The sequence below is a fragment of the Somniosus microcephalus genome, chromosome 15, assembly GCF_052327205.1.
Source record: "Somniosus microcephalus isolate GS21.2 chromosome 15, FLI_Smic_1.0, whole genome shotgun sequence".
Taxonomy (NCBI): Eukaryota; Metazoa; Chordata; class Chondrichthyes; order Squaliformes; family Somniosidae; genus Somniosus; species Somniosus microcephalus.
Genome location: NC_141001.1, coordinates 41,868,131 through 41,890,559, shown reverse-complemented (window position 1 = coordinate 41,890,559; position 22,429 = coordinate 41,868,131). Strand labels below are relative to the sequence as shown.

Below are 22,429 nucleotides of genomic sequence, written 5' to 3'. Positions count from 1 at the left end.
TTTCAAGAACCAGTTATCTCCCCTAATGACTGAGGAAGGTCTGTGCAGGACAACAGCAGCAAATGCCTGTCCAGGATCTGGGGGGGATGGAGATGGAGGGAGAAAATCTAATAAGTAGTTGTTCAGAAGCTGGCAGCCATATTCTTTGGGGACTACTGCTTCTAGAGACAGTATTTACATTTGTAATTGAGGCAGTGCTGCCATCAGATACATGGCTGGAAACTACCAACTTTGGTAGTGCTACATCCGACGGGGGAAGGTTGCTTCATTTATTTTTCAAGTGTTCCGCCAATCGTCAATGGCAAACCATTGATATATATGCACTATGAAATAGCAAAATTCCAGCCTCATTGTATGTGACGTAGAGACATTTCTGTTCTTCCTCTGAGGGGCTCCGAGATAGTTCTACACTATGCTGAAAGAGCAGGTTTTACACAGAGCATCAGGAAGCTGGTAACTGGCACTATCATGCCTCACTGATGTTCCCTTGGAATTGGATCTATTATATAGCCATTTCCCTTGCTGTTGAATCTGTCCTGTTTATACTGTGGGGCAGATCCAGCAACAGAAGAATAACTGAGCCCGTGCAAGAGTTGCACATGTGCAGTTACTCGGAAGTCATAAACATATATATCCCAAGATTGTATTGATAGCCCGCCTGGGCACAGCAAGTGGTCAGCCTGCCTCAGACCAGAAAACAAAACAATGACCCAAATTAAATGCAGCCCATGACAGCTGTTCATCATTGGCCCCCACCACTCACACATGAATGGACTCGAGGAAACCCCTTTCCACGAGGGCTTTGATATCTCTGCCAGCATTGGTGCTGGGTTGAGTGCAGGGTTATCTGCGATAGCAGTTTGCACATCTGCAGGTCAGAATTGATCGACAGGTGCCACAGCCTCTCTGACAGGGAACACAGGATTTAGGTTGGAGACACAAGTTAAACCTGGCAGTACAGGAGCTAAACAGCTGAATGCCCAGTTCCGAAAGGCACAGCTCCAAGAGGCCTTTGTTGTGACCTTTTCCCCTGTGACATTCACACATCAAAGGCTGCTGTGTTCACATCTACCCAGCAGGTGTCTATTTTCCAGTCAATGACTAACACAGTCAGAACAGGCAAAGTACAAACAGTCTTAGAGTTTCCCCCCTTGATATTCAAACGCAGCAATGCTTCAAAGGTCCACAGTTTTCTTGGGTTACGGTTATTTACCGTTCTGATTTTATTCCCAATTTCATTACAATTACGGAACCATTGCGAGAACTAAAAATAATATCTTCAAGTGGGAAGTCAAGAAATCACTGAGGGTGAACTTCCTTGGGGCTGCTTCTGCGATGCCACGACTTGGATCATGTCCTCTTTCAATCATCTTTCCTCCAATGAAAACAAATTAAAATTCAGATAGTCTGTCCTCATTAGACACTTTCGCAGTTAGCTTTTATGGGATTCTGCTGTCGGGATAAGGGAACCAATTTTAGCAATATAAATGCAGGAAGCTGGCTTACTGATGTGGCTCTCCCATGACCTGAACTTCAGAAATGCCAAATATAAAGCCACCTTATAATTTCGAACACTCTCAAAACTTGAAGATTCTATGTAGAATTTGAGGAATGTATAGGAATACGTAATGTTCTTTCACCGAGTGTATTCTTGGAACAAAATCCCCCCCCATCTTTCCTGAAGGTGCTGACTGCTGATTCTAAGGGGAATTAGCACTGGAGAAATGTGAGGATATTTATATAAGAATATAAGATATGGGATACAATTGTTGTGTCCCTGACTGAGATGAGATAACTCACCACAGATCAGGGATTGAACCAGAGCACTTTCTGGCCTGCATTGCTCAGTACCATACCAGGTGGTGTCCTTACCCACACAGTTCCTTTCAATCGCTCTTGGCCACCCCTCAGGAATAAGCTAAGACTAGGAGTACAGCATTTCAGGACATTCCACAGCCAAATGCTATTACATTTCAGACCATCATGCAAGGATACTGCTGGGGTGTAGTCAGAGCAGCTGGAACAGTGCAGTACATGTAGCATCTCAGCTCAACCCTGGCCCAGAGTCCCATTCTTGGTTCTTAAACTATTTTCACACACTAAAATGAATTATTGTATTATTCTAGAAACAGAGTTGTAAACAATCTTGGGCCTAGCGAGGACTGCATAACAAGGATGCCACCTCACATGCACTTAATGTCTGCGCTTACACTCATGTGGTTCAGTGGAGTATTTTCGTGGTATCTGCTCCTGCCAACCATACACACATAACTCATACACATTACTGTACAATGTAAAGCACATCACCGATATAACAGACAATAGAAATTCTTACCTTTCTCTCGTATGAGTATTTGTGTATAGAGACTCTTGTCTCAACTGCATAGACATACAGATCTAGGCATTGCCAAGCCTGGAACCCCTCTCTTCCATCGCACCCACGCTTTCACTATCTCAAGGATTGACTTCTTCAATACTCTCCTTGCTGCCCTCCCGAATTCCAATTTATTCAAAATGCTGCAGCCTGTGTTCTTTCCCACACAAACTTTTACACTCTCATCATCCTGTCCTTGCCAAGAAACACTGGCTTCATGTGCCCAGCAAATTGATTTCAAGATCCTTGTCTCATTTTCAAATGCCTCCATCAGCTTGCTTCACCTGACTTGAGTTGATCTTCTCCAGCCATGTCCACACACACACCCTCTGTTTTCTGACACTGGATTACTGCTTCCTCCCCATCATCGATGGCAATTTGTTCAATGAGAAATAAAATTGGGCGGGATGCAAAACAGGCTGCCGATTTGATATTGCCCATTTTGCATCAACGGCGAAAACAAATTTCACCCCAACATCTCAAAGTTCTTAAGGGAGCGATAGAAATCGAAGTTATTGATGTTACCGAACCCTCACTTCCTTTCAAGTACTGAACTTCAAGGAATATCCTGGTCATGGAACTGGGCACAACACCAGTGAAAGAAGATAATCCTATTCTCAATTAACTATTAAAAAAATTGGATGTGTATCTGGTTGGGACCAGGATTGAAGATTATAATAATTAGCAGAGGCTGAGATAGTCAAATACCCCATAGGACCCTAGGAATTCTGTCTAGCTATGTCTGTGGAAAGGTATTGACAAAGTTTCTCAATAATAATTTAAAAAACAAAGGGCTACAGCTCACACACTGCAGGACCATCATTTAGGGTCAGCAACAGCAGGAGAGAAGACGGCATCAAGCAAGGAAATAGTAATCAAGTGATGCCAAGCTTGAGTTTTCAAAGCATGTAGATTGTAGTAGGAAAAGGAACACTAAGGGCATAAAGAGTTCTTCAGTTTTGAGGTCCTGGAAAAGAATGATAGAATAGAAGACATTGATGTTTCTTAATTTCAACACAGTAAGGATAATAGGGGGAAGGAAAAAGTATGTAGGACTGTGTGTTTGTAGCTGAAGAAGAACGAGAAAGAGAGAGCTATATGATCCCAGTGGTAATGGTAAAATAGGGACAAGAAAGTTGTCATGGGAAGAGACTCTGGATGATTGTATAGGCAAGAAGAGGTTAACTGAATTGCTCTACAAAATAAACAGGATACAAACAGTTGGCCCTGTCTGAGTAAGTGCTCAGAAACCTCCCAACAGGACCAGAAGGACCTCCCCTCTCCCATGAAATTGTCAGAGGCTTACTGTATTAATGGATAAAAAGGGAGAGCAATTCTATCTCAGTATGGGATGCACTAAACTGATGCAAATCAGCTAGGCTTTGGGAATTATCTTAATAATCTTCAGTAAAACTAACAGACCGACCAGGGAGATATGTGGTGCCTTGTTGTGAGCTTTTATACAATCAATGCTGGTTAAGCTGTTGTTATTATCCTGTGGCTGAGCTCTCTGCAGCCACAGTTAATTCCCTCTTAATACGGGAGGGGATTAAGTAGTGCAATGCTGAATGATATTGAAAAATTCTTCAGCAAATCTAACTACACTCCCCACTGTTTATAGCAGGCACATTGGTGTTAATGGGATTTTCCTGTTACAAGTGGTGGACGGTAAACCCAAGAAGTGCAGAATAAAGACATAAGAACATAAGAAATAGGAGCAGGTGTGGGCCATAATTCTACATAAACTCCACTTTCCTGCCCTATCCCCATATCCCTCGAGTTCTTTAGTGCCCAAAAATCTATCGATCTGTCTTGAATATTCTCATCGACTGAGCATCCACATCCCTCTGGGGAAGAGAATTCCAAAATTCACAACCCTTTGAGTGAAGAAATATCTCCGCATCTACCCAATCAAGCCCTGTAAGAATTGTATACGTTTCAATGAGATCACTTCTCATTCTTCTAAACTCCAGAGAATATAGGCCCATTCTACTCAATCTCTCCTCTCATTCCAGGAATCAATCTAGTGAAGCTTCGTTGCACCCCCTCTAGGGCAAGTATATCCTTCCCTATGTAAGGAAACCAAAACTGCGCACAGTACTCCAGTTGTGGTCTCACAAAGCCTTATACTATTGGAGCAAGACTTCCTTATTCTTAGACTCCAACCCCCATACTATTTGCCTTCTAATTGTTTGCTGTTGTACTTGCATGTTAACTTTCTGTGATTGTTGTACAAGGACACACGAGTCTCTCCCCCTTTAAAAAATATTCTGCTTTTCCATTCTTCTACCAAAGTGGATAATTTCACACCTCCCCATATTATACTCCATTTGCCACCTTCTTGACCAATCACTTAACACTAACTATGACAGTGTCAGTCGCGCTCTAGTTCCTAGTCCAAAACTGCATCATGGTGCAATTTTCCAGCTCTACCTTGTCCATGTTGGAGTCATCAACATCCCGATCTCTGTAACCTCCTCCAGCCCTACAAACCTCAGATCTCTGCGTGCCTCCAATTTTGGCCTCTTGCGCATCTCTGATTTTCATCGCTCCACCACTGGCAGCCCTAAGCTCTGGAATTCCCTCCCTATACCTCTCTCTCCTCCTTTAAGATGCTCCTTAAAACCTACCTCTGACCTGTCCTAATATCTCCTTAAGTGGCTTGGTGTTAAATTTGGTTTGATAACGGTCCTGTGAAGAGCACTGGGACGTTTTACTATGTTAAAGGTGCTATATAAATGCAATTTGTTGTTATTGTTGTGGAGTGTCAGGACAATAAAACTCGAGTCCTACAATGAGTAAATGCAAGTAATCCCATCGCTCAGCCATTATTTCACACATTCCCGATACAAACAGTGGCAGCCTCTGACTACAGTGCAGTACTGAAGCACTCAGCTCCTACATACCAGTTGAATAGTTAGCAGTATAAGCCAAAAGACATTTAAGAAACACTTCAATTTGCCTGAAATCAGTGGAGCTTTTAAAGCGGTAAATGGAGAGAGGCTTAAGTAATAATTCAAAGAGGTGCAAAAGGTTTACTGAATTGCCCAAATTAGCCAGCACGCTTAATACAGTGTAAGTAGTACCTTTATAATCGACTTCTATGGTGATGGAAAATTGACCGGTATAGACAATTGCCCACCATAAGCGTGAGTTGTATAAATGGTGGGGACTGCATCATCTAAAACTGAATCCTGGATTTGGAGTGGTGCTGGATGCAGTTTCCAACAGGGGTACTGGATAGCGATCAGGAGCGAGAAGCCTGATCGATTGTTCACCTCCATTGTCCAGGGGCAGTGAGACCAAGTGCAGCACCTTTACCTGCCACCCAACTGAGATAGCTAACTCAGTGTGGGAATTGCCGATTGTAAGAGGAAGGGATGCTCTGTTACATGTTAGACACTGCACCTGATGCACCAGCCATCAGGGAAGCTCCTGTCTCATTCTTCTCTTGTGTTCTTTTATATGCAGTAGACATGGAAAGAGGTGGGTGAGCAGGTCAGTACCAGTAACATCATTCCCAGGACCTGGTTGCAGTGCCAAAAAAATTAATGACCTTATCAGGACTGGCAAGGAAAATCCTGGGGGGTAATTTTCATCTTCACCGCTTATCAGTAAACCAGTGGAGCAGATCAGTTACCCATTATAGAAACCACTTTAATTGGAAATTAAAATTGGGCGGTTTCTATAACTTCCGGCAGATCCGCAACGGCAGTTTTACATCTAGGCAGCAGATTAAAAACCAACCCCCTCTTCACAACTCTTACTGTGAATACATCTCCACATTTTCTCTCAGCACTACCAATCCCTTTCTCCCAGGCTGCTCAAGCCTCTCCTCCAATCACAAAGGGGCATTTTATTACACCTCCTTCTGCTTACACTTAACACCTGCTACTGCCTTTAAAAAAAATATCTATGCCAGTTTTGAAGTTAGACTTGGATTAGTTTTCACATTTCTGTTAAGCTCTTTGATACTTCACTTTCTTTCACTCAATGACCCCCTTCTTGCCCACACCTGCTGCTTCTTCCTCTCAGCTGCCTCACATCTTCACAGCCCTTTCACAGGCCACACACTAACCCACTTCCACTCTTCTTGTGGGACAAGCTTGCACACAACAGAAAGGATATTGAAAGAACCTGGGGAGACGCAGCCACGTTACAAACTCTCAGTCCAATTCAGGATGTCACTATTGACGTCATTAGCAGAGCGAGGACATGCAGCCACGTTGGAGATGGCAAAGCTTAAGGCCGTGCACAGAGTGTTAGCCTATTTTCCCATCGTTTATTATGTCCATTTAACTCTCTAGCACACAGGCATTTGTCTAAGCCAGTAAAATTAGCTGTTTTGAAATCTTTGTGTGCAGTGTTCCTGTAGTATCTGGTGACCCTGCAATGTTAGCAGACATGAATTTCAAAGGTCTTCAGGCATAAGTGGTTTATTGGGGTTTGCAAGGCCTGGAACAGATGCTGGGCATGGGGTTGGGGTTGGGGCTGGGGAGGGGGGAGAAACAGGGATTTTTCAGCTGTTGCACTGTTCAATAAGTTGCTGATAAGGAGCTCAGGCTGCTGTTGGTGCCCTCCCACTTCTTCGCCATTCTTGAGGTCATTTAAGAAAGAAGATAGATAGGTTTCTAGACACAGAAGGCATCAAGGCGTATGGGGAGAGAGGGGGAATATGGTATTGAGATAGAGGATCAGCCATGATCATACTGAACGGCGGAGCAGGCTCGAAGGGCCGAATGGCCTACTCCTGCTCCTATTATTCTATGTTTTTATGTTTCTATCTGTGTCATCAGGTTGAAGGTTTTCATCGAATGGGGGCTCCATGTTCGGTTGCAGAGCCAGGTTATGCAGCATACTACTATAATGCGGATCATTCTCCTCGAGCTGTACTGGAGGACTGGTCTGCTCAACTGGACACCAGCCAGCAGCTCCAGTGCCAGGGCACCAGCCAGCAGCTCCAGTGCCAGGGCACCAGCCAGCAGCTCCAGTGCCAGGGCACCAGCCAGCAGCTCCAGTGCCAGGGCACCAGCCAGCAGCTCCAGTGCCAGGGCACCAGCCAGCAGCTCCAGTGCCAGGGCACCAGCCAGCAGCTCCAGTGCCAGCAGCTCCAGCCAACAGCTCCAGTGCCAGGGTACCAGCCAGCTGCTCCAGTGCTGGGACACCAGCCAAAAGCTCCAGTGCCAGCAGCTCCAGCCAACAGCTCCAGTGCCGGGACACCAGCCAGCAGCTCCAGCTGACGGCAGTTGATCTTGGGTTGTCGTTTGTTGAGTTTTGGACTGGTCGGTCCTTTTTTGCAATATGCTATCTGAAAAGTCCATTTTTGATTTAATATGTAAATATCTGTTTTTTTAAAAACAAACATCCATTTCTTCCACTTATTTCTGTAATTGCTGCAATTATATAGGGCCTTGGTGAGACCACACCTGGAGTACTGTGTATAGTTTTGGTCTCCATACCCAAGGAATGGTATTCTTGCCTTAGAGGGGGTGCAATGAAGGTTCACTAGATTAATTCCTGGGATGAGAGGGTTGTCCTATGAAGATAGATTGAGTAGAATGGACCTAAACTCTCTGGAGTTTAGAAGAATGAGAGGTGATCTCATTGAAACATATAAAATTCTTAGAGGGCTTGATAGGGTTGATGCTGAGAGGCCATTTCCCCTGGCTGGAGAATCTAGAACTAGGGAGCATAATCTCAGGATACAGGGTCGGCCATTTAGGACTGAGATGAGGAGAAATTTCTTCACTCAGAGAGTTGTGAATCTTTGGAATTCTCTACCCCACAGGGCTGCGGATGCTCCGTCATTGAATACATTCAAGACAGAGATCGATAGATTTGAGGGAATCAAGGGATATGGGGATCGGGCGGGAAAGTGGAGTTGATGTAGAAGATCAGCCATGATCTTATTGAATTTGCGAAGCAGGCTCAAGGGGCCAAATGGCCTGTTCCTGCTCCTATTTCTTATGTTCTATGTCTCATAGTTCACCAGATTATTACATTTTTTAATGGATTTTCATCAGCAGCAAAGCAGCTCTCAGATCTACAGCAGTGATCTCACTGCCTGTCTGGTTTGGCACCCTACCTGATTGTGTCGCTAAGCATCAAGTTCTCCTACCCTTTTAGCTGTTACTGGAGAGTACAAACAAATCACTCCCAGCCCTAAACACACAACACAAGCCTCGTCTGACCTGAACGCACCCCTTCAGAAAACTCCTACCTCCTCAGCGCTCATTTTCTCCTTTCAGTAACTTTAAAGTGCAGATCTTGAATTGAGCCTTTTTCTACATGATGAGAGCCAGCTAAAAATGATTCAAGAAAGACGACACAATTAGCTTTCAGCCTTCTCTCTGTGGGTAATTTGGTGCCTGGATACAGCTCCCCTGGGAAATTTACAGCCCGTGTTTAAAACTTGGTTTAATGCTAGCACTTGGTGGTAGATGTTAATGAACTGCTAATGATCACATCTTTAATTAACCCTTAAGTGCCGAGTCCTTAGCGCTTTCTAAGGAAGTACTATCTTTATGAAAAAGTGCAGCAAATCTGTTCCAGTTTCATGAAGGAAAAGCTTAGGATTGTTATTTTTTGATCCAATTTTCCTGGGGGTCCTGACTCTTGCCAGGGTTCAGTTCCACAGACACCGCCAACCTTCAGGAACTTCATCCAAGTTATAATCGATAGGATATTCGACTGTGGAGGGCAGCACAACTGAGCCCGATCCTATCTTTAACAAACATCCACAAGTTCATTTTCCAGCAGGTGTGTATGGGTGGCTATTAAAACAGAACCCTTGGGTGATTTTTCCTCTTGCAGGCCTATTATAGTGCACCAACTGCTGTCCCAGCTGAAATCATCAAAACCAAGACCTACTGTTCCATATGGATCAGCACCACAGAATGTGTCCCCTTTACCCACTGAGTCATGAGTGAAGTGCATGATTCATTTCTCTCACAGCAACCTCCCTTATGGCATATCTCTAAGGTATCTGTGAACACAGGGGCAGCGTTTGCATTGTGGCCGCCCCGTGCAAAGGTTCGGTTTGGGAACTGAATCCGCTTGGGGGCCCTGACTGTGCAATTGCCCGGCTGCAGAGCCCTAATTCAGCCCCTGACTTCTCCGATGATGGAGGAGGGTCCATGCAGACCAGTTGAGCAGAAATGGAGTATGTTAAGCCAAGAGCTCAGCCTGCCTGGGCCTAACAATGCTACCAGCTGCAGACAGTCATGGGGACTAGATCAACTCGGGGCCCCTACCTGGCTTGAGACCCTGTGCAATTGGATGGGTTGCAGGGCCCCCTGGGTGAGAGGACAGTGTGTGACCTACTATACCGAGCAGTCTCTCCAAACTATCATTTAACCCTATGTGAGTGGTGCTGACGCCAACATGTGGTATTCCTGTCATCAATGGCTGTCTCAAATATAATTGCTCCATCCTCTGTAGGTTGCGTAGACCAACGATTTTCGTGGCTCTTGCATTTGCTGCCTCATCAGTTACCCCCTCCTGAAGGCCTGCTTAACACGCTGAATCGGTTTAACACAACAGGTAATTGCAATTGTTACAATGTCAGCCACGGCTCAGTGGTAACATTCTCGCCTCTGAGTCAGAAAGTTGCGGGTTCAAGTTCCACTCGAGAACGGAGCACAAAATCTAGGCCGACACTCCAGTGCAGTAATGAGGGAGTGCTGCACTGTTGAAGGTGCCGTTTCTCTGATGAAACATTAAACTGAGGCTCCGTCTGCCCGTTCAGGTGGCCCAGGGCACTAGTTTCAAGAAAAGCAGGGGCGTTCTCCCGGTGTCCTGGCCAATATTTATCCCTCATCCAACACCTAAAACAGATTATCTGATCATTATCACGTCGTTGTTGTGGGACCTTGCTGTGCGCAAATTGGCTGTCACGTTTCCTATATTACAACAACGACTACACTTCATTGGCTGTAAAGCGTTTTGGGACGTCCTGTGGTCATGAAAGGTGCTATATAATTGCAAGTTCTTTCTTTACTCAAAATAGATATGGGCTTGGCGACACCTACGCATGAAACCAACTCTGCGTCAAACCCTGCTGCTATTACCAGGCCTGCCAAATCCAGGTTTTAAATTAGTACACAGAGATAACTGAAAGAACAAAAACAGTCTTCTTTATGGTTACATTGCCACTTGCTTCTACTTTCCTGTAAGCCTATTGCACATGCCCAGAAGACTGGGCTTCCATTTTCTGATTCGGCCTGCAACAGGTGCACAGGAGAGCGGAGGCACAGCACAGTATAAATGCGGGACAGTGACACAGAAAGGGTCTAAACAAACGTAACAGACTGATTAAATAGACCTAATCTGGAGTTTGAAATTACACCGAGACTAACAGAAACAGAATCTTGAAGCCGAGGTGTCAGGGCAAAGCCCACATTCTGTGTTGTTTCGAGACAAATTATGGAAGCATTAAAATGGCTCTGTGACCAATCATTTTGCAGATCTGCTCTGTGTGGATGGTTAGATACAGGCCCTGTCTCACAGGAGATGAAGGCTTAGGGGTTTTAATGAGCGAGTTACTGTGTGTTGGTAACAAGTCATATAAATGCAAAGGATGCTAATAAATTGTCCCCACTGGACACATGTGCACACACTGCTACAAGCAAAGCAGCAACTTAATTTACTTTATATACTGTAGTGCCTTTAACATAGAAAAGGGCATTTTACAAAGGCGTAATTAGATAAAAAATAAAGAGGCTGAGCCAAAGAATAAGATATTAGAAAGGGTGACCAAAAGCTTGGTCAAAGAGGCGGGTTTTAAGTAGGGTCTTAAAAGGAGGAGCGGGATGTGGAAAGGTTCAGGGAAAGAATTCCAGAGCTTGGGGCCTCGAGGGGTGAATTTATGGCCACCAATGGTAGGGGGATGCACGCGAGGCCAGAGTCAAAGGAACAAAGAGTTCAGGGAGGGGGTGGGTGGGTTATAGGGCTGGAAGAGGTTACAGAGATGTAGAGTGGAGAGGCCATGAAGGGATTTAAGCACGATGCTGAAAATTTTAAAATTGGCGTTGGGGAGCAGCGAGGATGAGGTGATAGATAAGCAGGATTTGGTGCGGGATAGGATAGGGGCAGCAGAGTTTTGGATGTGCTGATGTTGACAGAGCATGGAGGATGAGAGGTTGGCCAGGACAGCGTAGGAATAGTTGAGCGTGGAGGTGACAAAGTCGTGGTTGAGGGGTTCAGCAGGCGATGGGTTGAGACAGGAATGTTATGGAGCTGGAAGTAGGTGTTCTTTGGGAGAGTTCCTGAATCAGATGAAAATAATTTGCTTTGTTAACAGCATATGTAAATGGTTTACTGATGTCTATAGAGGAGGACCCTGAGCTTACTACCAGCAATAAGCCTGTGTCCTGTTTGGTCCTCTGATGACTCGCTCTGTAGGCCAAGCAACCACCAGAGCAGCTCCTGAGTCACACAGACCAGCACATCCTAGGTTTAATCCCTGATTTAGCACTCAGCCAGGCCAGCAGTTGGGGAGCAACGATTGGTTTCAATTCCCTGCGGGAAAATACGTGCGTATGAATATCAGATTAGGAAAGAATTGGGCTCCGCCGTGATGCCGCATGGTGGAATAGCTTGTCAGCACTCGCACATGAGGAAAGTCCACTTCGGACCAGAGGACTGATGGCACTCATGGAGTTTTGTCCCACATCAGAAAGCCAGCATCTGCCACAAACAGAATCTAACCATCAACCAAGTGACTGTCAAATAAGTTTGAGATTTGTCAACAGATTCAACAAGCTTCCTTTGGTTTAGCTGACCAAATAGTATCCCCATGGAGTTAGCAATAAACTTCCTTCCGAACAACTTTTACAACACACCTACCCCGTGAAAAGGGGGCCCTTGAGGCAGCCATGCCCCTGTCACATTACTGAAGCTCCTGTTCAGTGTTGCTTGGGCTATCCACCAATCAAACGGATGCTTAAACTAACAGCAGAGCATGCCCAAGCTGCACACACCACCTAGCCCTCGCTCGATGACCTCACAGACCAGAGAACTTCCCTTCTCACGACTCCTCCAACTGCTGTTTGAGAGACACACAAACTTTCGTTCACAGTTTCAAACATCCAGAAGCTTACTTGAACGTGTGGCTTTCCCAGGTCCTCATGGTGTCAGATGCCAGGCAAAGGACTCAAAGCGTACCGACTGTGGAACTGGTGCACTGCCGTTACAACCGCCTTCCCCTCCAAGACGCCAGCCTCTGTGTGCATATTATTGCGCACAATTAAACGTGCACGGCACAAGCACAGAGCCTCCTTTCAGAAAAAAAACTGAGGTGCAGTGGTCGTTTTTTCTTGCCGAGGCTGCGTCACCATGCAGGCTCGTGGTTGAGATCTGACAGGAGATAGTGTCTCTGAGCAAACGCAGGCTTATTCGGGACAAACCTGACAAGTTGTGGTCAGCACACACACACAGTCTCTGTGACATTATAGTCATTCAAAGAAGACAACAGGCTCATGGAGAGCTGTGGGAAGAGAAGCTTTTGTGTTAACAGGAAAACAACCTGCAGTGACTTATATCTGGGAAGTGGTTAAGAGGCCATGGTATGGTTAAGGTTAGAATGGAGCAAAACATAAACATTTTAAATATGGTAGCTCCTCAGGACTAGCCGTTTATTTATCTATTGAAATTAAAGACAGATGTACCCTCAGCCCTCTGCAGCATACTTTAACCTTTAAATAATAAACAAGTACACTAATTTCACTGCACCACCTGCCTCCGAGATAATTATAACCCAGCTGCTCTCTCCCCCATCAGCCCCAAACCCAGCTTCTCCTCCCTCCCATCTGGTCCCTACCTCCCCAAAACTCTAACCCACCCAGGAACGGTAGCATAGCGGTAAAGTCACTGGGCTAGTAATCCCGAAGCCTGGACTAATGATCCAGAGACTTGAGTTCAAATCCCACCATGGCAGCTGGGGAATTTAAATTCAGTTAATTAAATAAATCTGGAATAAAAAGCTAGTATCAGTAATGACAAACTATCAGATTATCGTAAAAACCCATCTGGTTCACGAATGCCCTTTAGGGAAGAAAATCTGCCATCCTTACCTGTTCTGGCCTATATTAGACTCCAGACTCACAGGTTGACTCTTAACTGCCCTCTGAAATGGCCTAGCAAGCCACTCTGTTGTAACAAACCGCTACGAAACACAAGAAGAATGAAACCACCCGGCATCGGCTACGGACATGGCAACGGCACAGCCAGCCTAGTCGACCCTGCAAAGTCCTCCTCACCAACATCTGGGGACTTGTGCCAAAATTGGGAGAGCTGTCCCACAGACAAGTCAAGCCTGACATAGTCATACTCACAGAATCATATCTTTCAGCCAATGTCTCAAACTCCTCCATCACCATCACAGGTACGTCCTGTCCCACGAGGTGGAAGTGACGACTCTGGACCCCATGAAGTGTCATGGCTTCAGGTCAAGCATAGGCAAGGAAACCTGCTGCTGATTACCACCTACCGCTCTCCCTCAGCTGATGAATCAATACTCCTCTTCCACTTGGAAGAAGCACTGAGAGTAGCAAATGTACTCTGGGGGACTTCAATGTCTTCGAGTGTGGCATCAAGGAGCCCTAGTAAAACTGAAGTCAATTGGAATCAGGGGGAAAATGGTTGAAAGTCAATCATCACTGCAGGAGTTCCTCAGGGCAGTGTCCTAGAACCAACCATCTTCAGCTGCTTCATCAGTGACCTTCCCTCTAACATAAGGTCAGAAATGGGGATGTTCGCTGAAGACTGCAGTGTTCAGCACCATTCACAACTCCTCAGATAATGAAGCAGTCCATGCCCACATACAACAAGATCTGGACAACGTTCAGGCTTGGGCTGATAAGTGGCAGGTACATTCGCGCCACAGAAGTGCCAGGCAATGACCATCTCCAACAAGCAAGAGTCTAACCACCGCCCATAACATTCAACGGTATTACCATTGCCGACTCCCCCACCATCAAAATCCTCAGGGTAACCATTGACCAGAAACTTAACTGGACCAGCCACATAAATACTGTGGCAACAAGAGCAGGTCAGAGGCTAGGTATTATGCAGCGAGTGTCTCACCTCCTGACTCCCCAAAGCCTTTCCACCATCTACAAGGCACAAGTAAGGAGTGTGATGGAATACTCTCCACTTGCCTGGATGAGTGCAGCTCCAACAACACTCAGGAAGCTCGACACCATCCAGGACAAAGCAACCTGCTTGATTGGCACCCCATCCACCACCTTAAACATTCACTCCCTCCACCACCGGTGTACCGTGGCTGCAAGATGCACTGCAGCAACTCGCCAAGGCTTCTTCGGCAGCACCTCCCAAACCCACAACCTCTTGCACCTAGAAGGACAAGGGCAGCAGGCGCATGGGAACACCACCACCTCCAAGTTCCCCTCCAAGTCACACACCATCCTGTTTTAGAAATATAGCGCCGTTCCTTCATCGTCACTGGGTTAAAATCCTGGAACTCTCTCCCTAACAGCACTGTGGGAGTACCTTCACCACACAGACTGCAGCGGTTCAAGGCGGCGGCTCACCACCACCTTCTCAAGGGCAATTTGGGATGGGCAATAAATGCTAGCCTTGCCAGCGACGCCCGCGTCCCATAAAAAGTTTTTTTTTTTTTTAAACTCCCTCTCCCCTCTGGCCTTTAACCCAGCCACTCCCTCTCCCCTCTGGCTTTTAACCCAGCCATTTCCTCTCCCCTGAAGATCCTATCCCAGCCATTCCCTCTCCCCTCTGCATCTGAATTGAGCCTCCTTTATACAATCCCTAAGCCAGCTGCTCCTCCTCTTGGGTCCCGCAGGCCCCTTATCCAGCCACTTTTCCCTTTCTACCTGCTAACCTAGTTTCCCCCTTTAGGCTGCCAATCCAGCATTTCACTCCCTACAGTGCCCCTCCACTTTTTTTTAAACTCCCCCAATGGCCTTCTCCATGATTTCAGCATATAGTGCTACATGGTTGTCAGTGCAATCCTTCAGGTGCCTGCTTGTTCCAGTAACTCAGCTTACCCATATGCATCCCAGCTCTGCATACTCCCCAGTACCTCAACAGTCAATGAGCCCGCTCACTTACTCCGCAGTACCTCAATGGTAAATGAATCTGCTAACATACTCCCAGGACAGCAACAACTTGCATTTATATAGCGCCTTTAACGTATTAAAACATCCCAAGGCATTTCCTGGGAGCGTTAACAAACCAAATTTGATACCTAGCCACATAAGGAGCTATTAGAACAGGTGACCAAAAGCTTGGTTCAAGAGGTAGGTTTTAAGGAGCGTCTTATAGGAGGAGAGGTAGAGAGGCGGAGAAGTTTAAGGAGGGAATTCCTGAGCTTGGGGCCCAGACAGCTGAAGGCACGGCCACCAACAGTGGGGCGAAGGAAATCAGGGATGCACAAAAGGCTAGAATTGGAGGAATGCAGAGTTCTCGGAGGGCTGTAGGAGGTTACAGAGATTAGCAGTGGCGAAGCCATGGAGGGATTTGAAAATAAGGATGAGAATTTTAAAATTGAGGCGTTGCCGGACCGGGAGCCAATGTAGGTCAGCGAGCACAGGGGTGATGGGTGAACAGGACTTGATGCAAGTTAGGATACAGGCAGCAGAGTTTTGGTTTGCTCAAGTTACGGAGGGTGCGAGGTGGGAAGCCGGCCAGGAGAGGATTGGAATAGTCGAGTCTAGATGTAACAAAGGCATGGATGAAGGTTTCAGCAGCAGATGAGCTGAGGCAAGGGCAGAGACAGGAGATGTTATGGAAGGAGATGTAGGCGGTCTTAGTGATGGACAGTGTCCTTTAATCCTTTATAGAACACTATGCTGCTCTCTGCAGGCAATCATTTTAATTTCTTTCTCTATAAAATGTAAAGTTATTATCTCCTCTTTAATAATAATAATAAAAGGGCAGTGCAGCAGATTAGAATCTGGATTCCAATCCAGCTCAGACTGATGGAATGAAAGTCCCCTCCATCTGCTGGTTGTAAAGATCCTACATGCACTGAGTTCGGAGAGTCGTAATCTATTTTCTAGTTGGCATGGGCCAAAAGCACAATTCCAGAGCACCAATTTGGAGTCAAACCAGGAGGAAGGGGTCATATAATGTATAGCTGAGCAGGAAATGGAAATGTCAACCCCGTGCAGTAGGTGGTGCTTTACGCACATTTGCTTTAGGAACATTTGATGGGACAGCATAGAGGACCTTACTCTGAATCTGTACCTGACTTGGAGATACTTGTGGCAGGGATGAGTAGCTGTACTTTGTGCGTAACCCATGCTGTACCTCATCTGGGAGCATTTGAAGTTACCACTAGGTGTTTTCTTACTCCTTCCTTTCTTGCCAATCTTTTTGGTTTCTGAAGATGCTATCTTATCCTGAGCTACAGTTCTACAGTGCCAGTCACCCCTGAGTACGTTGGCCAAGTGCCCATCTATTATGCACGTGTCTCGACAAGTGAATGTTGGCCGGCTGTTCGATAATAGGATCATCGGGAACAGGAACCCTGGGTGATTTTCTTCCTTCCCTAGAGAAAAAATACTGAGGCCATTTTGTAGCACCCAACGAGATGATCCAACTCAACACAGGACGGAGTGATGCTACATCATGGTGCTGCGGTTTCTTTTCACTATTCATCACACCTGCCTCCATCACTTTGTGAATCAAACATACAAATTAAATCAGTTAATTCCTGTCCTGACAAACTACCGCAATCACGAACCGGACGTCTTCAACTATTTCAGTCATTGGCCACTCAGTATGGCCCCTGCATGACATCTGGTCCAATCTTAAGATCTAATGTAGTCAAAACAGAAAATGCTGGCAGGAGAAGAGGTAGGTTAGTGTGTCAGGTGCATGGCTTCCGAGGAAGGATCTCCCAGGAAATGTTAACCTGTCTTTTCTCTGTCAAATGCTGCTGTGTACTTCGAGCATTTTCTGCTTTTATTTCAGACTCCCAGTCATGATATTCTTTTTCGATTCACCCCAAGTATTAGATGTAATCGGTTCATTGACAATTCTTTGACCCCTGGACCTTCCAAACACTGCCCATTCACTATTTGAGCTACAGGTCTGCCCCGTCATTCCAGCTTCCATTTCTTTTCCACATTGGGAATAAACCTGGTGAACAAGTAAAGAAAAGAAAATCCATCCTGGCCGGTTTGTGGTGGATTAAATCCAAGCAGACTACGAGCCGAGCTGAGCTGGGAGCCCCACCCAGAATAAGAATTGTTCCACTTCTGATCAATCCAGGAGCTGCGGTGTAACTATTGCTCACACTCCTTATGGTAGTGTGACGGAGGAATGTTTTATGATTAAACTCTCATTAACTGCTGTTGAGCTGTATTTGCATTTCAAAACTGGTCCTGATAAAATTAGATTGGAATCAAACTAATGAGCTGGGGATTAGCAGGACATGGCTAGACCAGGATAAATACATACTTTGGTTCTGTCTTCACAAAGGAGGACACAAATAACCTTCCAGAGATGTCAGGGAACATAGGGTCTAATGAGAGGGAGGAATTGAATGAAATCAGTATTTGTAGGGAAATGGTGTTAGGAAAATTGATGGGACTGAAGGCTGATAAATCCTCAGGGCCTGATAATCTACATCTTAGGGTACTTAAGGAAGTGGCCCTAGAAATAATAGATGTATTGCTGGTCATCTTCCAAAATTCTAGAGACTCTGGAACAGTTCCCATGGATTGGAGGGTAGCTAATGTAACCCCACTATTTAAAAAAGGCGGTAGAGAAAACTGGGAATTATAGACCGGTAAGCCTGACATCGGTAGTGGGGAAAATGCTAGAGTCCATTATAAAAGATGTAATAGCAGAGCACTTGGAAAACAGTGACAGGATCAGACAAAGTCAACATGGATTTACAAAAGGTAAATCATGCTCGACTAATCTACTGGAATTTTTTGAGGATATAACTGGTAGAATAGAGAAGGGAGAACCAGTGGATATGGTGTATTTGAACTTTCAGAAGGCTTTCGATAAGGTCCTGCATAAGAGATTGGCATGCAAAGTTAAAGCACATGGGATTGGGGGCAAGGTACTGACTTGGATAGAGAACTGGTTGGCAGACAGAAAGCAAAGAGTTGGAATAAACGGGTCTTTTTCCAAGTGGCAGGCAGTGACTGGTGGGGTACCGCAGGGATCGGTGCTAGGACCCCAGCTATTCACAATATATATTAATGATCTAGACGAGGGAACTAGATGTAATATCTCCAAGTTTGCAGACGACACAAAGCTGGGTGGGCGTGTGCTGCGAAGAGGATGCCGAGAAACTCCAGTATGATTTGGACAGGTTGGGTGATTGGGCAGATGCAGTATAATGTGGATAAATGCGAGGTTATCCACTTTGGTGGCAAAAACAGGAAGACAGATTATTATCTGAACGGCAATAGATTGGGAGAAGGGGAAGTGCAACGAGACCTGGGTGTCCTTGTGCACCAGTTGCTGAAGGCAAGCATGCAGGTGCAGCAGGCGGTTAAGAAGGCAAATGGTCTGTTGGCCTTCATAGCAGAGGATTCGAGTACAGGAGCAAGGATGTCTTGCTGCAGTTGTACAGGGCCTTGGTGAGACCACACCTTGAGTAGTGTGTGCAGTTTTGGTCGCCTTATCTGAGGAAGGATGTTCTTGCCATGGAGGGAGTGCAGCGAAGATTCACCAGACTGATATCTGGGATGGCAGGAATGATGTATGAAGAGAGATTGGATCGATTAGGCTTATATTTGCTCGAGTTTAGAAGAATGAGAGGGGATCTCATTGAAACGTATAAAATTCTAACAGGACTAGACAGACTAGATGCAGGAAGGATGTTCCCGATGGCGGGAAGTCCAGAACCAGGGGTCACAGTCTAAGGATAAGGGGTAAGATGAGGAGGAATTTCTTCACCCAGAGAGTGGTGAACCTGTGGAATTTTCTACCACAGAAGGCAGTTGAGGGCAACTTATTAAACATATTCAAGAAGGAGTTAGATATATTTCTTAAGACTAAAGGGATCAAGGGATATGGGGAGAAAGCAGGGACAGGTACTGAATTTGGATGATCAGCCATGATCTCATTAAATGGCGGAACAGGCTCGAGGGGCCGAATGGCCTACTCCTGTTCCTATCTTCTATGTTTCTATGTCTGTGCAGCTATCCGAGCAACTGCAGCGTGTAGGTAACTGCATGGTGTTAGTGAACAGTGAGATTATCTGGAAAAGGTGAGCTAATTCCAAATTCACCAATATACTCCTGTGTTGGTGCTTTGACAAACACATCAGCAGAGAGAATTTTATCTTGTGAATTTTTTGTGCTCATCAGGGTCAGAGATCTTAGTGGAGGCACCGAGTATCAGCATCAAGCACTCAGTGTGGACTACATGCCTTACATCCTTAAGCACACTCGGGTTAAGCGGAAGATGGGGTAGGTGCACACTGAAGCTCCCTCTACATTATCCCATCAAGCGCTCCCAGGCCAGGTACAGTACTGGTTAGATGCAAAACGAAGCTCCCTTTACACTGCCCAGTCACACACTCTGTCAGGTAGCATGGGTTAGATGTAGAACTAAACTCCTCCTACACTGTCTCATCAAACAATTTCTTGTAAGATACTAAACAGGTAGATGCACAATAAATCTCACTTTGCCTCTCTCATCACCAATTTTCATTGTTCCCACCATTGGTGGCCGTACATTCAGCTGCCTAAGCCCTAAGCTCTGGAATTCCCTCACTAAACTTCTTCGCCTCCTTTATGTCGCACCTTAAAACCTTGTCACTTGTCCCAATATCTCTTTACGTGGCTTGTTGTCAAATTTTGTCCGATACTCTCCCGTGAAGCGCCTTGGGACGTGTTTACTACATTAAAAGGCGCTATATAAATGCAGGTTGTTGTTGGTGAAGCTGCATGAAAGACTCTCGGGTCAGATACAACAGAAACTAGATGCTGAGTGATGTTCCTGTGTTTCACAATCACTCTCAGGTCAGTCACAATACAGATTAGATGCAGGATTAAACTCCATTTACCCTGTCCTATCAAGCACTCGAAGGCCAAAGATGGTACTTGTTGGATACGGAGTAAAGCTCATGCTACACTATCCCATCAAGCGCTCCCAGGTCAGGCAGACCACATATCTGATACAGCAGAAAATGCTGGAAAAACTCAGGCCAGGCCAGGCAACACCCTTAGTCAAGACTGGAAAAGCACAGGAAATGAAATAGATTAAGAGGCCAGGCTGGGAGAGAACAAAAGAGAAGTGAAGAGACATTAAGAGGTATTCAAAACGAGACGAGATGGTGATAGGACTAGTGGAGATAAAAGATGGCTCTAGATTAGGTGGGAAATGCGCTGGCAGAATGGGAGACAGCTGTCATGTGGGAGAGGAAAAAAGGGGGAGGGGAAAAGGGCCAAAATAAAGGTGTGGATAAAAAATAAGTAAAAATGTAATGGGGGCCGAGGTTATGATCTGAAATTGTTGAACTCGATATTGAGTCCGGAAGGCTGTAAAGTACCTAATCAGAAGATGAGGTGCTGTTCCTCGAGCTTACGCTGGGCTTCCGTGGAACAATGCAAGAGCCCGAGTACAGTGAGGTCTGAGTGGGAATGGGGCGGTGAATTAAAATGACAGGCGACCGGAAGCTCAGGATCATCCTTACGGACTGAACGGAGGTGTTCCGCAAAGCGGTCACCCAATCTGTGTTTGGTCTCCCCTGATACAGCTCCTGTAACAATAGAGAAAATTTCTGTCTTTATTTTACACTAGTTGATCTCCTGTGATGTTGCACACAGTAAGTCTGAGAATATGGTCCCTCACTCTTGCCCGTCTCGGATGTCTTTGTGTTGCTGATTCTCTCGGTCTCTCCTATTCTGCTCATGTCCCTCTCATCTCTTTGGCTTCTCTTCCCCATAACTATTATTGTTGCGTTTCTCCCTGTCTTTCTCTTTTTATTTGGGTCAGAGGGTAGGAGGCGGTGGGTCATATGACGTGGTGTAGCCACCAATGGCTGCTGGCCGCACTCGGGGGTGGGGTTGTGGGTGAAGTATGGCCCTCAGAGACTCCCTTCCAATCTACTTCCTCAATCACTCTTGCTTCCCCCACCCCTTGTTCCTATCTCAGACCCTATCTTTCACTTTCCCACTACCCAATCCCCTTCTTACCATACCTACATTTCCATCACTAACCCTACCTCTTTGAATATCCACTCAACCCTTGTAGCCTATCATGCTTCACTGCCATTCACATCACCTTTAACCCTCCATCCATTTGCCCCCATGCTTCTCCAAAATGTGGGTGCTGAGAGACCAGAGGCCCTTCACCCACAACCAGTTTCCTTTCTCTCTCCTCTTCCTGTTTCCCCTCAAAGAGGCTTCTTTTTACTCTCAAAATTCAATTTGTTCTTTAAAAAAAAGTAAAATTAGGAACAGAATCTACCACTCTGACTTTCTCTCTATTTGTGCCTTTCTCCCCCTCTTTCTCACAGGCATAAGTGATTAGCATTGACTTTTAACGTTAACAAAACACATGTGGAGATAATTAGTTCGTTTCAAAATGCAACTTAAAAAAAAAAAATTGATGTAGCATTAAACAAAAAAAGTGCTATCTATCCGTTTCTCTCGGACCACAGGTGCTCTCTCTCTCCAACTTATCTATCTCCCGCTTAATTTAATACATTTTTGAAGTTTATAGAACACACAATAAAAGCTACAAGTGTGTAATTAGAAGTCATTTTTCACACACATTCACCTCTCTGTCACCGAGTGTGAAAGATGTACTTTACCTCAGTAAAGCTTTTGAAATTTGACCTCTTGTTTTGCAAAATTATTTGAAGAGTAACCGAGCAGAAAATGCTAGGAGGTAAAGAAAAATATCCCCTCAGTACAGCTGACTGACTCGTGATGATGCATCCTGGGAAATTAGACAGACTTCCCAATCCAGTTTAAACTCAGTCATAGCTCTGGGCAAAAATATTAAATCTAAGCCCAGGCTTTTGGGAGAGGCTGAGGCCAAATAAAAACTTTGATGAATGTACTAAAAGATACAAATGATAATTCAATGGATAAATGT

The 22,429-nt window shown here is 45.5% G+C and overlaps 1 protein-coding gene across 6 annotated transcripts in view; it reads right to left on the bottom strand.

Moving 5' to 3' along the window:
• Positions 1-22,429, bottom strand: part of LOC147106649 (oxysterol-binding protein-related protein 8-like) — a 131,178-nt gene that overhangs the window by 85,894 nt on the left and 22,855 nt on the right. Inside the window, exon 1 of one of the 6 annotated variants that reach the window (XM_086007668.1) lies at positions 20,877-20,896. The exons of 4 other annotated variants lie outside the window; for them this stretch is intronic. The gene's annotated coding sequence lies outside the window, so the exon portion shown is untranslated. Of the gene's footprint in view, positions 1-12,474; positions 12,592-20,876; positions 20,897-22,429 lie in introns of those variants that run through there. One more of the 6 variants, XM_086007667.1, reaches the window with a different exon arrangement.